Here is a 15,620-nt window from a genome sequence, read left to right as displayed (position 1 = left end):
TATTGGTTTTTCAAGACAGGGTTTCTCTGCAGCTTTGGAGTCTGCCCTGGAACTAGCTCTTGTAGACCAGGCTGGCCTCGAACTCACAGAGATCCGTCTGCCTCTGCCTCCTGAGTGCTGGGATTACAGGCGAGTGCCACCACTGCCTGGCGCCAGGGGGTTTCTTGAGGATAGGTTTGGGATTTAAACCCTAGGGCCATGAGCACCAGAACTGTTGATACCATACCCTGACTGTTTGGATATTGCTGAGGCCACACCTGCATGTGTGTTTAGGGCATATTTTGTTCCCAAATTTATGATAAAACTTTGTTAGAAGGATGCGGTCAGTGTGTTGTAGGGTGTGTGCACATTTGTGTCCTGTGCAGACAAGTATGGAGAATAGAGACTGACTTCAGGTTCTCCTCCATCATCCTCACCTTATTTTCTCTGATGGGGAAATTCGTTGTTTCAGATGGGTTGATGAGCAAGGCTCTGCCCTCTGTGCTGAGTTACTGATGTGCGCTCAGTGCCCAGCACTTCTGTGGGTGCTGAGACCTGAGTGTGGGTCCTAGACTTGCACAGTCAGCGCTGCGCTTGCTGAGCCTCCTCCCCGTCCCCAACTTTCTTTCTCTCTTCCTCTCTCTCTCTCACTCTCTGTCTTTGTCTCGTCTCTGTCTCTCTGTGTTTCTGTCTCTCTGTCTCTGTCTCTCTCTGTGTGTCTTTCTGTGTTTCTGTCTCTCTCTGTGTGTCTCTCTGTGTTTCTGTCTCTCTCGGATTTCTTTCTTTATTCCCCTCCCCCACAGGGTTTCTCTGTAGTTTGGAGCCGGTCCTGCCTGCAAGTATGCATGCAGGCCAGAAGAGGGCACCAGATCTCGTTACAGATGGTTGTGAGCCACCATGTGGTTGCTGGGAATTGAACTTAGGACCTCTGGAAGAGCAGCCAGTGCTCTAACCTCTGAGCCATCTCTCCAGTCCCTCCCTCTTTCTTTCTTCCTTCCTTCCTTCCTTCCTTCCTTCCTTCCTTCCTTCCTTTCTTTCTTTCTTTCTTTCTTTCTTTCTTTCTTTCTTTCTTTGACATGAGACCTCAGACCCGGTCAGACCTGTCATCCTGTTGCCTTGTCTACCCAGAGGCTGAGGTAAAAGGACCACAGGTCAAAGACCAAACTAGGAAACATGAAGAGCCTGCCACATGGAGGTGTGGCTTAGCGGGAGTGTGTGCTCAGGAGGGACAAGGACCTTGGTTCTATCCCCAGAGCCACAAAACAAAATAAGCTATACCTACCTACTCCTGTGTGTGTGTGTGTGTGTGTTGTGTTTGTGTGTTTGATTGTTTGGGGTTTTATTTGTTTTCTTTGAGGGGAGGTTGAGACAGGGTCTCACCATATAGCCCTAGAACTTGCTATGTAAGCCAGACCAGCCTCAAACTCACAGTGATCCACCTGCTTCTGCATCCCGAATGCTGGAATTAAAGGCGTGAATCAACCCACTCAGCAATTCAAGTCCTCTGCAAGAACAGTGCTCTTAACCACTGAGAAATCTCTCCAGCCCCAGCCGCAAAAGTGGGGGTTTCACTTTTTAGGCTGACCTCACACTCTCAACAATATTTTTTGCCTGTTTCCCAAGTACCAGGACTGCAGTGTCAGCTGCCACGCCCAGGTTCTAAAGTAATGACCACCCATCAACATCCACACTCCTTCACAGACCCAGAGTGATAATCCTCAGGTCAGCTGTCACTTCAAACAAAGCCAGATGAGGGAACAAGGAAGACAGATGTAGTCTGGGAAGGAACTGGGGCAAGTGTCTTTGGGAAGGTGTTGGTATGCTGTCAGAGGGCACAGCCCTGTGGGCAGACTTGGCGCATTCTGTGGTCAGGGAGAGGCTGTGTAGCAACCTCCAAACCGCAGGAGCCAGGAGCATAAGAAGCAAGTGACGTCACAGGGCGCAGTGGGCGCAAGGCACTTATTTCTTTGGGTTGCTCTCAGGCTCCTGCAGCTGTTGAATGCTGAGCTGTAGAGGGGCAGAAGCTGGCTCTGGTGCGCCCTCAGCCCAGGGTGTACCAAAGGGCTGCAGAGAGCTGGAGCTCAGGGAAGGGAGACACTGGCTCACCTAGCTGTCAGAGCGGATGAGCAGGAAGGTGCCAACTGCCCTTGCGGCATAGTGCTGCATTCCCCTCCCCCCGTGGCATAGCGCTGCATCCCCCCATGGTATAGCGCTGCAACCCCCCCCATGGCATAGCGCTGCATCCCCCCCCATGGCATAGCGCTGCATCCCCCCCCCATGGCATAGCGCTGCATCCCCCCCCATGGCATAGCGCTGCATCCCCCCCCATGGCATAGCGCTGCATCCCCCCCCATGGCATAGCGCTGCATCCCCCCCCATGGCATAGCGCTGCATCCCTCCCCATGGCATAGCGCTGTGTCCCCTCCCCATGGCATAGCGCTGCACCCCCACATTTGATACTGGGGTACGTGGAGTTGCCTCAGGAAGCAGCAAGGCGGTTACTCAGAGGACTAAAGACTAAACGCAGGGTAGTTTAGTGGTCCAGCCAGTCCACATAAAAATTTATTCTTGTGAGTCACGGCAGCACACACTAAGGAGGTAGACCTAGGAGAATCAGGAGCGCAAGGCGAGCCTGTGCTACTGGAGGCCTTGGTTTCTGTTTGTTTCCCTTTTTGCTTTCTTTCTTTTTTGAGACAAGTGGCACTATGTGGCCCTGGCTGGCCTCAGATGAGGTGGGGATCCACTGACTCCACTAACTTAATTGGTCCAGGATTTATACATATTCAAATCCTCAAAATGATTCACGGAGATCTGCCTGCTTTTACCTCCTGAGCCTGGGATCAAGTGCACCACACAAGGTCCTGTTTGGTTTTGTTAAAAAAAAAAAAAAAAAACAACCAACATACCAAAAAAAAAAAAAAAGCCGGGAGATGGTGGCACACGCCTTTAATCCCAGCACTCAGGAGGCAGAGGCAGGAGGATCTCTGTGAGTTCAAGACCAGCCTGGTCTACAGAGCTACTTCCAGGACAGGCTCCAAAGCCACAGAGAAACCCTGTCTCGAAAAACCAAAATAAATAAATAAATAAAAAATAAATAAAAATAAAAAAGCCGGGCGGTGGTGGCGCACGCCTTTAATCCCAGCACTCGGGAGGCAGAGACAGGCTGATCTCTGTGAGTTCGAGGCCAGCCTGGTCTACAAGAGCTAGTTCCAGGACAGGAACCAAAAAACCTACGGAGAAACCCTGTCTCGAAAAATCAAAAAAATAAATAAATAAAATAAAAAAATAAATAAAACAACAGATTAAAAAAAACCCTAAACCTTAAACACAAATGACCCCAGCAGCACAATCTTAGTCTCTTTTTTTTTTGCCCATCAGCAGGTTCAACAGACAAGATGTGGCCTAGTCACACATTGGACCTTATTCCACAGGAGAGAACAAAGCGCTGACACCTGCTTGCTGGTGAGCAGGCCTTGCGTGGGCAGAGACCCAGCACACAGAATCCTACATTCTCTCTGAGCCTTCCCTTCTCCATCTTGTTTCTGGCATTTTTATCCATCTCTAGTGTCCTGTTCCGTTCCTACGGCTTAGCAGAGAGTTGAGCACACCGTGAGTGCTCAATAAAGGTTTGCTGACGTGAAGAACTTGTCGTCTCTTGCTGTGGGTAGGTGTATTGCCTAACCATGGCCTCAGTGCCTGGTGGTATCTCTGACTGTCCATTCTGAGGGAACACAAGGCATGGGCTGTGCTGGGCCAAGGTCCTTCGCAGAGGGCCTTTTAGTGAGAGGGAGGGGGACATTTGGACTGCTGTGTCCAGGAACAGGATAAAGCTGGGGCAAAGTAAGAAGGATGATCCAACTTCTGACCCCAGAAAGGGAAATAGCTAGGGGCGTATAGGAAACACCTGCTACTCCTAAACCTCACAGCATTGTGGGCATCTACCAGAGAAGATTGTCGGACATGGGTTTAAACCAATAGAAGCTCTTTATTAACTGACCAGCGACTACTCTGAGTGTTTGGGATCCCAGCATAGCACCTAGCCTTTCTCAGGATGAACACAAAAACCATATCCTAGGTTACTTCAGTAAACAAGAACAGTTAGGCTGGGAGGTGATGGCACACGCCTTTAATCCCAGCACTCGGGAGGCAGAGGCAGGTGGATCTCTGTGAGTTCGAGACCAGCCTGGTCTACAGAGCTAGTTCCAAGATAGGCTCAAAAGCTACAGAGAAACCCTATCTCGAAAAATCAAACCAAACCAAAGAAAAACAAAAACAAACAAAAAAACAAACAAGAACAGTTAGCCAGAAGCAGAACTATGGACTCTGATGTTTAGGTCTTTGTTTTAGTTTTCGCAGGTAGTGCTATCTGTGCGCTGAGGTTTTTTGTGTTTTTTTTTTTTTTTTTTTGGTTTTTCGAGAAAGGGTTTCTCTGTGGTTTTGGAGCCTGTCCTGGAACTAGCTCTGTAGACCAGGCTGGTCTCGAACTCACAGAGATCCGCCTGCCTCTGCCTCCCGAGTGCTGGGATTAAAGGCGTGCGCCACCACCGCCCGGCTGTGCGCTGAGTTTTACAGTCATCGTGGAGTCAGTGGTGCTGAGGTCCGGGCCCTGTTACAACAGTTGTTTCTCACACTCCTACATCTAACCCACAACTCGCTGTGCCAGTCTATCCGCCTGTCGTCACCTCTGTCACCTCCGTTGTTCGTCAGCTCGGACTAGCGCGGACTAGCGCGGACTAGCGGGGACTAGCGCGGACTAGCGCGGACTAGCGCGGACTAGCGCGGACTAGCGCGGACTAGCGCGGACTAGCGCGCACTAGCGCGCACTAGCGCGCACTAGCGCGGACTAGTGCGGTAGCCTCCTCACCCGCTTGTGCTTTGCCCCCAGCCCCAGAGTCTCCTCACAACAGCAGTGTCTGTGAATCTGTCTGCACTTCTCAGCTCCTCTCAGCTCCCAGTCCACGCAGGACTCACATCTCCAGAGCACTAAACCTCTCCATCTTTCCATGCCCCATGTCTGCTCTTCTCCTTCCCCTTCCCCCACCCCATTCCCTGATGCTCCGGGAGTTTTGCACCTCCGTGATCCTCCATGGCGGAGGAGCCTTTCAGTCAGTTCCCGGAGGGACTCCGTGGGCCTCTGCTGTCTTCTCCTGCCTTCTGCCCCCCTGCTCTCTGGAGTCAGCTGGCCTCTTCAGGTGGAGCTCTGGAGAACATGTCGTCTCCACTGTGTCCAGTTCCTGGGTCTCCAAAATGGTTCAGCCACTTTGGGGCTGCACAGTCCCCTTATGAAATCTGAGGAACACTGAGTGCAAGGAGAGAAGAGGAGACCCCAGAATGTGTCCCAGACCACCACTAACTCCCTCATTCATTCATTCATCATTCATCATCACCCACTCATGATGACACGGAGTTTTGTCCCCCACCTCAGACACTCAACCCTTCTTTGTGCTGAGAGGATGCGTTCCTGCACCTCTTAAAGATTTTGTGCTTGATTCTGACACTGGTTACCCCATCCTACACACTGCACCCAGACCTGCTCCTGCTTTCGGCTCCCCTTGGTTGTGGAACACCCACCTGCTCCACCCTCTTTTCACATTGCCCCTGTGAGGTCATGCTTGTCTCCTGGCTCATCCCACTCAACGCATTGCAGAGACGGCCTCTGGGCTGTGCATTTCGCTGCAGGTGACAGCATTTCCTGTTATTTCAGGCGGAAAAGTGCTCTGTTGTGCAAGTCCTTCACAGTTCCCTGCTGGATGCTTAGGCCTTCACACAGACCCTGGACGCTTCTTAAGACCCGAGCTGCAGTGAGCAGGAGCTGAGATCTCGTCACCTGGCTTTCTCTAGCTAGAGAGGGGGTGTCTGTTTAGAGCTGCCCCCAGGTCTAAGGACCAGGCCTACACCCCCTCCCCAAGTACTCTCTCAGTCATTCATTTCTTTCTTTTTTTTTTTTTGGATTTTTCGAGACAGGGTTTCTCTGTAGCTTTTGGTTCCTGCCCTGGAACTAGCTCTTGTGGACCAGGCTGGCCTTGAACTCACAGAGATCCGCCTGCCTCTGCCTCCCGAGTGCTGGGATTAAAGGCGTGCGCCACCACCGCCCAGCAGTCATTCATTTCTTGTCTTTTTTTTTTTTTTTTTTTTTTTTTTGGTTTTTCGAGACAGGGTTTCTCTGTGGTTTTGGAGCCTGTCCTGGAACTAGCTCTGTAGACCAGGCTGGTCTCGAACTCACAGAGATCTGCCTGCCTCTGCCTCCCGAGTGCTGGGATTAAAGGCGTGCGCCACCACCGCCCAGCAGTCATTCATTTCTTGTCTTTATTTTCTCAGTGGTGACTGGGTCCGGCCTGGCGGGCTACAGGCAAGGGCTCTGGTGCTGTGCCACACTTCCAGACCACTTTTAAGTGTTTATTTTGAGAGATCATCTCACCAGGTTGCCCAGGCTGCCCTTAAAGCCTGATCTCCCTGCCTCTGTCTCCCAGTTGGTGGGATTTTGACAGTAATGCCACAGTGGTAAGCAAGCGTGAGCATGAGGTGCCGGGAGCGAGTCTTGGACTTACTTGCTGTATGTTTGGCCAGGGAGATGGTGCTCTGGAGTTGTGGTTTGATAGATGGAAAGTGGCCGGGCGGTGGTGGCGCACGCCTTTAACCCCAGCACTCGGGAGGCAGAGGCAGGCAGAGCTCTGTGAGTTCGAGGCCAGCCTGGTCTACAAGAGCTAGTTCCAGGACAGGCTCCAAAGCTACAGAGAAACCCGGGGAGAGGGGGTAGAACAGGAGGGTCAGGAGTTCATCATCAGCCTCATAAAATTCTTCCCAAGTTTTGAGCCCAGTGGGATCCTCAACTCCCAGGGGACCCAAAAGTGACAGAGTTTAGCTGTATTCACTGGTCAGAGTGCAGATCCAGGGGCAGAATGGATTGCTGTTGTCATAGCCAGTGTGGTAGATGATATTTGGTACTCCATGGCTAGCCCACAGTCACGAATGCGGGCCACAGTCACAAATGCGGGCTATATTCACACGACCGATACTAGTGATGGTTTGTTCTACGGTCTGTTGCTGTAACTCCTGAAACCTGAGGTGTTTCCAGTGCCCCCCTGGCTGCTTCAGTTGTTGGGAGTCTACTTTGGCACATCCCCATTGTGATAGTAATGAAGAAATTCAGACATCATGAATCTTGAAAATCATTGTTTTTCTTTTTTCTTTTTTTAATATTTATTTATTATGTATACAATATTCTGTTGGCGTGTATGCCTAAAGGCCAGAAGAGGGCACCGGACCTCATTACAGATGGTTGTGAACCACCATGTGGTTGCTGGGAATTGAACTCAGGACCTTTGGAAGAGCAGGCAATGCTCTTAACCACTGAGCCATCTCTCCAGCTCTGAAAATCATTGTTTTTCAAGACAGAGTTTCTCTTTGTAGCCCTGACTGTCCTGGAACTCACTCCATAGACCAGGCTGGCCTTGAACAAACGGCGTGACTGAACTTCTTTGCAAGGTCCTGTAGACCAGGCTGGTCTCGAACTCACAGAGATCTGCCTGCCTCTGCCTCCTGAGTGCTGGGATTAAAGGCGTGCGCCACCACCGCCCGGCAATATCTTTAAAAAAAAAGAAAGAAAAAAAAGTTTTGAGGATTCATATTGAGATATAGCATACATACACTAGAACACATTCCACATTTACTTTATTTATTTATTTAAATATTACAAGATTTAAAAAACTGGCCTGGAGGAATAACTCAGCAGTTAAGAAGGTGCCCACTCTTGTAGAGGACCTGGGTTCAGATCCCAGGACCACATTAGGTGCTCATAACTGCCTGTAACTCCATCTCTAGGGCACTCATTGCTTCCACAGGCACCTGTATACACACACACACACATGCACACATGCACAGGCGCGCGCACACACACACATTGAAGGAAAACTCAAAAGTATTTTTTTAATTTAAGCAAAAATATAAGGGATTGGGCTGGAGAGATGGCTCAGAGGTTAGGAGCACTGGCTGCTCTTCCAGAGGTCCTGAGTTTAATTCCCAGCAACCACATGGGGGCTCTCAACAATCTGAACTGAAATCTGGCACCCTGCTTTGGCGTGCAGGCATACATCGAGGCAGAAAGTTGTATACATAATAAATAAATCTTAAAATATATATATATATATATATATATATATATATATATATATATATATATGGAATTGGTGGATACTCAGGGCTGGCAAGATGGCTCCAACTGTCCCAATCCCTAGAATCATGATGGAAAGAGAAGGGAGACTCCACACTGTTCTCTGACCTCATCTTGGTGCTGTGGTTGAGCACGTGCATGTGCATGCACACGTGCACACACACACACATAGTAAGTGTGATTTGAAAGCCAGGTTTGTTAGTGTGCACCATGAATCCCAGCACTCGGGAGGCAGAGGCAGGCAGATTTCTGGATTTGAGGCCAGCCTGGTCTACTGAGGGAGTTTCAGGACAGTCGGGGCTATATAGAGAAACCCTGAGTTAAAAAAAAAAAAAAAGAAAAAAAAAGAAAAAGAAGTGTAATTTAAAAATAAAGTAAATGTGGAATGTGTTCTAGTGTATGTATGCTATATCTCAATATGAATCCTCAAAACTTTTTTTTCTTTCTTTTTTTTTAAAGATATTGCCGGGCGGTGGTGGCGCACGCCTTTAATCCCAGCACTCAGGAGGCAGAGGCAGGCAGATCTCTGTGAGTTCGAGACCAGCCTGGTCTACAAGAGCTAGTTCCAGGACAGGCTCCAAAGCCACAGAGAAACCCTGTCAAGAAAAAAAAAAGATATATATATATATTTATTATGTATACAACTTTCTGCCTCCATGGTTACCCAAACGCCAAAGGAGGGCGCCAGATCTCAGTACAGATGGTTTGGAGCCACCATGTGGTTGCTGGGAATTGAACTCAGGACCTCTGGAAGAGCAGAGAGCGCTCTTAACCACACTGAGCCATCTCTCCAGCCCGAATCCTCAAAACGTTATTATGAGGGAAGACTTGTCAGAAGATATCTAGAAGAGACCCTGTGGGAGGGCTCTTACCCAGCATGCACCAGGCCCTGGCTTCTACCCCCAGCACTACACAACCAGGAGCGATTCTAGCACTCAGAGGTGGAAGCAGGAGGGTCAGGAATTGAAGGACTTTCTCAACTACGCAGCCACGTGAGCTAGCCTGGACTTCGGGAGGTGTGGGAAAGAGAAAGAGAGAAGAGACATTAGGCCTGTCTGCATTCGAATCACTGCTGTGTCATCAAGGCTGTGTGACCTTGAGTAACTCGGTTAGCCTCTCTGACACTCAGGTGCTGTTTCTTGTTTGATTTACCCCCCCCCCCAACCCCACCCTCCAGGATCACTCAGATCTGTACCATCTGCTAAGTGGAAGTGACAGCTGCGGGCAGTTCCCAGAGGTCACCAGAACTAAGCAGCCTGCAGTCACCACCAAGCTGATGCTCAATAACAGACTGCCCCTGTTCTTGCTGCAGCTATAGTAATAGGTGAAGATCTAGAAAACGCACCCAGGACAGTGGCATACACCTGTAAACCCAATCCTTACATAGCTGGGGCAGGAAGATCTCCACGAGTGGGCAGCCAGCCTGGCCTACAAAGTGAGCCCCTTCCTTCCTGCCTTTCTTCTTTCCTTTTTTCCTCTTTTTCTTTTCTTCTGAGACATGGTTTCCTGTGTTGCCCTGAGTGTCCTGGAACTAATTCACTAATTCTATGGACCAGGCTGACCTTGAACTCTAAGATCCACCTGCCTCTGCCTCCCGAGTGCTGGGATTAAAGGCGCGCCACCACCGCCCAGTTTACACCATTTTTAAAACCTTCTCGGAGCTGTCCTGACAGTAGGTAGGTAGAGGACGTGGGTTCCACACCCAACACTGCAAAGCTTAATAAACATACATAACTTACCAAATTACAAAAGAAGCCGCAGGAAACACAACTGTCAACACACACACACACACACGGGATGCATTTTCCCGGTGTTTGAGCTTCTGTGCGCTAACGTCTCAGCATGGACGTGCTCTCGTGCAGACCTTCATTTTGAAAAGGGGAGGAGGCTAAGCAAGACCTCAGATGGCCACAGCAGCCAGGACAGGCTGGGAATAGCAGAGGCTTGGGAGACTTCAGTGGGAGAATCCAGAAGGGAGTGCTGGTGTTAGGGGCAGGCCTGGGGCCTGCACTCACTGCGCCTCCCACTGATGACAAAGTACTGGGTACTAAGCACCTGTCCCTCCCACCCTGAGCTCTGGCTTCTGCAGTCTGGGTGGAGCTCAGTGGATACAGCTCTCCCCTGGGAGCTGGGACTCAGCCAGTGTTGACTCATGGCTCCAGGGCTCAGGTAGGGCCTCGCTCCTCTCATGGTAGCTTTCTCTCTTGGGGATTGTTGGGTTTCCTCACAGCATGGAAGAGTAGTAAGACTGGTCCCCAGAGAACAAGGCATGACTTGGCTTCCTGTTGCCCGCAGTGACCTCAAACTCATTACACAGTAGAGCTTGACACTGAACTCCTTAATCCTCCCACCTCCCTCTTCCGAGAGTTGCGATTACAGGCATGTGCCAGCACTCAGCCCAATCAGGACTTTTTATTACTTCTATTGAATCCTAATGATCACAGGGGCCTTGGGTTCCAGGTGCCAAGGTGTAAACTTCAGCTCCTGATAGAAAGGGCCAGGTCGAAAGGGCATGCAAGGGAAAACGCAGACGGTACAGCCCGCCTCAGGAACCGAAGGCTTTGCAGGCAAGGGACAAAGAGGGACAAGCTCACTCATAGGTCGGGGAGAAAAACAGGCATTGCAAGTTTGGGGATCCCAGGAATCCTACCTATAGCACAGAGAGTACCTGGGCCTCCAGCCAGGCTCCAGCCTGAGGCAGGAGAGTCAGTAATGAAGACTACTGTTCAGCATTGTTTTGGTTGATTTTGGGTTTTTTGAGAAAAAAGTGTAATCCAGGCTGGCCTCAAACTCACTATGCGGCCAAAGACGTTGAGCTGACTGATCATCCTGCCTCCACCCCCACCATGCTGGGGTCACAGATGGGACTGGGACGATACTTTAGCCACTTCTGATTTGTTTTTTTTTTTAAACCACAGTCCCAGAGCATACCTTACTGGTCACCAGATATCCCAAACCAGTTCTGAAAGTCTGTCCTTGAGCGTTGGTGGCACTCAGGAGGCAGAGGCAGGCAGATCTCTGTGAGTTCGAGGCCAGCCTGATCTACAAGAGCTAGTTTCAGGACAGGCTCCAAAGCTACAGAGAAACCCTGTCTCGGGAAAAAAAAAATACCGAAAGTCTGTCCTTATAGCTCCTGTTTATGTTTGATTCCCTTGTGGTGACATTGCCAAAAACCTCAGCTCTTAGGAGGGAGACATAGAAGATGAGAAGTTCAAAGGCAAGCCTGGTAACTTAGTGACTCTGTCTCAAAATAAAAATAACAAGTGTGGTGCTGTAAGCCAGAAAGAGAGAGACAGAGAGCTAAAGAGAGGGAAAGGGAGGAAGGAAGGAAAGGAGGAACAATGGACCCAGGTGTAGCTCTGTAACAGACCACTTGCCTACCCATGTAACACCTGGGTGTAGTGATTATTTTATTTGTGTTTTATTTTTTTTAATTTATTTATTTATTAAAGATTTCTGTCTCTTCCCCGCCAGCGCCTCCCATTTCCCTCCCCCTCCCCCAATCAAGTCCCCCTCCCTCGTCAGCCCAAAGAGCAATCAGGGTTCCCTGCCCTGTGGGAAGTCCAAGGACCACCCACCTCCATCCAGGTCTAGTAAGGTGAACATCCAAACTGCCTAGGCTCCCACAAAGCCAGTACGTGCAGTAGGATCAAAAACCCATTGCCATTGATCTTGAGTTCTCAGTAGTCCTCATTGTCCGCTATGTTCAGAGAGTCCGGTTTTATCCCAGGCTTTTTCAGACCCAGGCCAGCTGGTCTTGGTGAGTTCCCAATAGAACATCCCCATTCTTTCAGTGTGTGGGTACACCCCTCGCGGTCCTGAGTTCCTTGCTAGTGCTCTCTCTCCTTCTGCTCCTGATTTGGACCTTGAGATTTCTGTCCGGTGCTCCAATGTGGGTCTCTGTCTCTGTCTCCTTTCATCACCTGATGAAGGTTAATATTCAGGAGGATGCCTATATGTTTTTCTTTGGGTTCTCCTTATTTAGCTTCTCTAGGATCACTAATTATAGGCTCAATGTCCTTTGTTTATGGCTAGAAACCAAATATGAGTGAGTACATCCCATGTTCCTCTTTTTGGGTCTGGCTTACCTCACTCAGGATAGTGTTTTCTATTTCCATCCATTTGCATGCAAAATTCACAAAGTCCTTGTTTTTTACTGCTGAGTAGTACTCTAATATGTATATATTCCATACTTTCTTCATCCATTCTTCCATTGAAGGGCATCGAGCTTGTTTCCAGGTTCTGGCTATTACAAACAATGCTGCTATGAACATAGTAGAGCATATACTTTTGTTGTATGATAGGGCCTCTCTTGGGTATATTCCCAAGAGTGGCATTGCTGGGTCCAGGGGTAGGTTGATCCCGAATTTCCTGAGAAACCGAAACACTGCTTTCCAAAGTGGTTGCACAAGTTTGCATTCCCACCAGCAATGGATGAGTGTACCCCTTCCTCCACAGCCTCTCCAGCAAAGGCTATCCTTGGTGTTTTTGACTTTAGCCATTGTGACAGGTGTAAGATGTTATCTTAAACTTGTCTTGATTTGCATTTCCCTGATTGCTAAAGAAGTTGAGCATGACCTTAAGTGTCTTTTGGCCATTTGAACTTCTTCTGTTGAGAATTCTCTGTTCAGCTCAGTGCCCCATTTTATAATTGGGTTGATTAGCCTTTTACGGTCTAGTTTCTTGAGTTCTTTATATATTTTGGAGATCAGACCTTTGTCAGTTGCGGGGTTGGTGAAGATCTTTTCCCAGTCAGTAGGTTGCCTTTCTGTCTTAGTGACAGTGTCCTTTGCTTTACAGAAGCTTCTCAGTCTCAGGAGGTCCCATTTATTCAATGAGTCCCTTAATGTCTGTGCTGCTGGGGTTATATGAAGGAAGCGATCACCTGTGCCCATCTGTTGTAGAGTACTTCCCACTTTCTCCTCTATCAGGTTCAGTGTGTTCGGACTGATATTGAGGTCTTTAATCCATTTGGACTTGAGTTTTGTGCATGGTGATATATATGGATCTATTTTCATTCTTCTACAGGTTGACATCCAGTTTTGCCAGCACAATTTGTTGAAGATGCTCTCTTTTTTCCATTGTATACTTTTAGCTCCTTTATCGAAAATCAGGTTTTCATAGGTTTGTGGGTTAATGTCAGGGTCTTCTATTCGATTCCATTGGTTGACTTCTCTGTTTTTATGCCAATACCAAGCTGTTTTCAATACTGTAGGTCTGTAATAGAGTTTGAAGTCAGGGATGGTAATGCCTCCATATGATCCTTTATTGTATAAGATTGTTTTGGCTATCCTGAGTTTTTTTTTTTTCATATAAAGTTGATTATTGTCTTCTCCAGATCTGTGAAGAATTTTGATGGGATTTTGATGGGGATTGCATTGAATCTATAGATAGCTTTTGGTAGAATGGCCATTTTTACTGTGTTGATCCTCCCAATCCAAGAGCAGGGGAGATCCTTCCATTTTCTGGTGTCCTCTTCAATTTCTTTCTTCAAAGACTTAAAGTTTTTGTCATATAGATCTTTCACTTCCTTGGTCAGAGTTACCCCAAGATATTTTATGCTATTTGTGGCTATCGTGAAAGGTGATGCTTCTCTGATTTCCCTCTCTGTTTCCTTATCCTTAGTGTATAGGAAGGCCATTGATTTTTTGGAGTTGATTTTGTATCCTGCCACATTACTAAAGGTGTTTATCAGCTGTAGGAGTTCTTTGGTAGAGTTTTTGGGGTCGCTTATGTATACTATCATATCATTTGCAAATAACGAAAGCTTAACTTCTTCCTTTCAATATGAATCCCCTTGATCCCCTTATGTTGTCTTATTGCTATTGCTAGAACTTCAAGCACTATATTGAAGAGTTATGGAGAGAGTGGACATCCTTGTCGTGTTCCTGATTTTAGTGGGATGGCTTTGAGTTTTTCTCCGTTTAATTTAATGTTAGCTGTTGGCTTGCTGTAAATAGCTTTTATTATATTTAGGTATGACCCTTGTATCCCTAATCTCTCCAAGACCTTTATCATAAAGGGGTGTTGAATTTTGTCTAATGCTTTTTCAGCATCTAATGAAATGATCATATGGTTTTTTTCTTTCAGTTTATTTATATGGTGGATTACATTGATAGATTTGCATATGTTGAACCAGCCCTGCATCTCTGGGATGAAGCCTACTTGATCATAATGGATAATTTTTCTAATGTGTTCTTGGATTCTGTTTGCCAGTATTTTATTGAGAATTTTTGCGTCAATATTCATGAGTGAGATAGGCCTGTAATTCTCTTTCGTGGTTGGGTCTTTGTGTGGTTTTGGTATCAGGGTAACTGTAGCTTCATAAAAGGAATTTGGCAATGACTCTTCTGTTTCTATTTTGTGAAATACATTAAGGAGTATAGGTATTAGCTCTTCATGGAAGTTCTGGTAGAATTCTGCATTGAAACCATCTGGTCCTGGGCTTTTTTTGGAAGGGAGATTTTTGATAACAGTTTCTAGTTCTTCGCGACTAACAGATCTATTTAGATCGTTCACCTGGTCTTGGTTTAGCTTTGGTATATGGTACTTATCTAAAAAAAATGTCCATTTCTTTTGCATTTTCCAGTTTTGTGGCATACAGGCTTTTGTAGTAAGATCTAATGATTCTCTGAATTTCCTCTGTGTCTATGGTTATGTCCCCCTTTTCATTTCTGATCTTATTTATTTGCGTGTTCTCTCTCTGTTGTTTAATTAGTTTGGATAGGGGTTTGTCGATCTTGTTGATTTTCTCCAAGAACCAACTTTTTGTTTCATTGATTCTTTGGACTGTTTTCTGTGTTTCTATTTTGTTGATTTTCGCCCTCAGTTTGATTATTTCCAGTCTTCTACTCCTCCTGGGTGCGTCTGCTTCTTTTTTTTCTAAAGCTTTCAGGTGTGCTGGTAAGTCCCCGATGTATGCTTTCTCTGTTGTCTTTAAGTGGGCACTTAGTGCTATGAACTTTCCTCTTAGCACTGCTTTCATCATGTCCCATAGGCTTGAGTATGTTGTCTCTTTATTTTCATTAAATTCAAGGAAGACTTTAATTTCTTTCTTAATTTTTTCCTTGACCCAAGTGTGGTTCAGTAGTTGACTGTTCAGTTTCCATGAGTTTGTCAGCTTTCTGGGGATAGCATTGTTGTTGCCTTCTAACTTTAATCCGTGGTGATCTGATAAGACACAGGTGGACACTGATATTTTTTTGTATCTGTGGAGGTTTCCTTTGTTTCTGAGTATGTGGTCAATTTTCGAGAAGGTTCCATGAGCTGCAGAGAAGAAGGTATATTCTTTCCTATTTGGGTAGAGTGTTCTATAGATGTCTGTTAAGTCCATTTGCTTCATTACCTCCAATAATTCTCTTAATTCTCTATTAGGTTTCTGCCTGATTGACCTGTCCGTTGGAGAGAGAGGTGTATTGAAGTCTCCTACTATTAGTGTGTGTGGTTTTATGTCTGCCTTGAGTTCTATTAA

Source organism: Microtus pennsylvanicus, chromosome 18 (assembly GCF_037038515.1).
Source record: "Microtus pennsylvanicus isolate mMicPen1 chromosome 18, mMicPen1.hap1, whole genome shotgun sequence".
Lineage (NCBI taxonomy): Eukaryota > Metazoa > Chordata > Mammalia > Rodentia > Cricetidae > Microtus > Microtus pennsylvanicus.
This window is presented reverse-complemented; position numbering follows the sequence as displayed.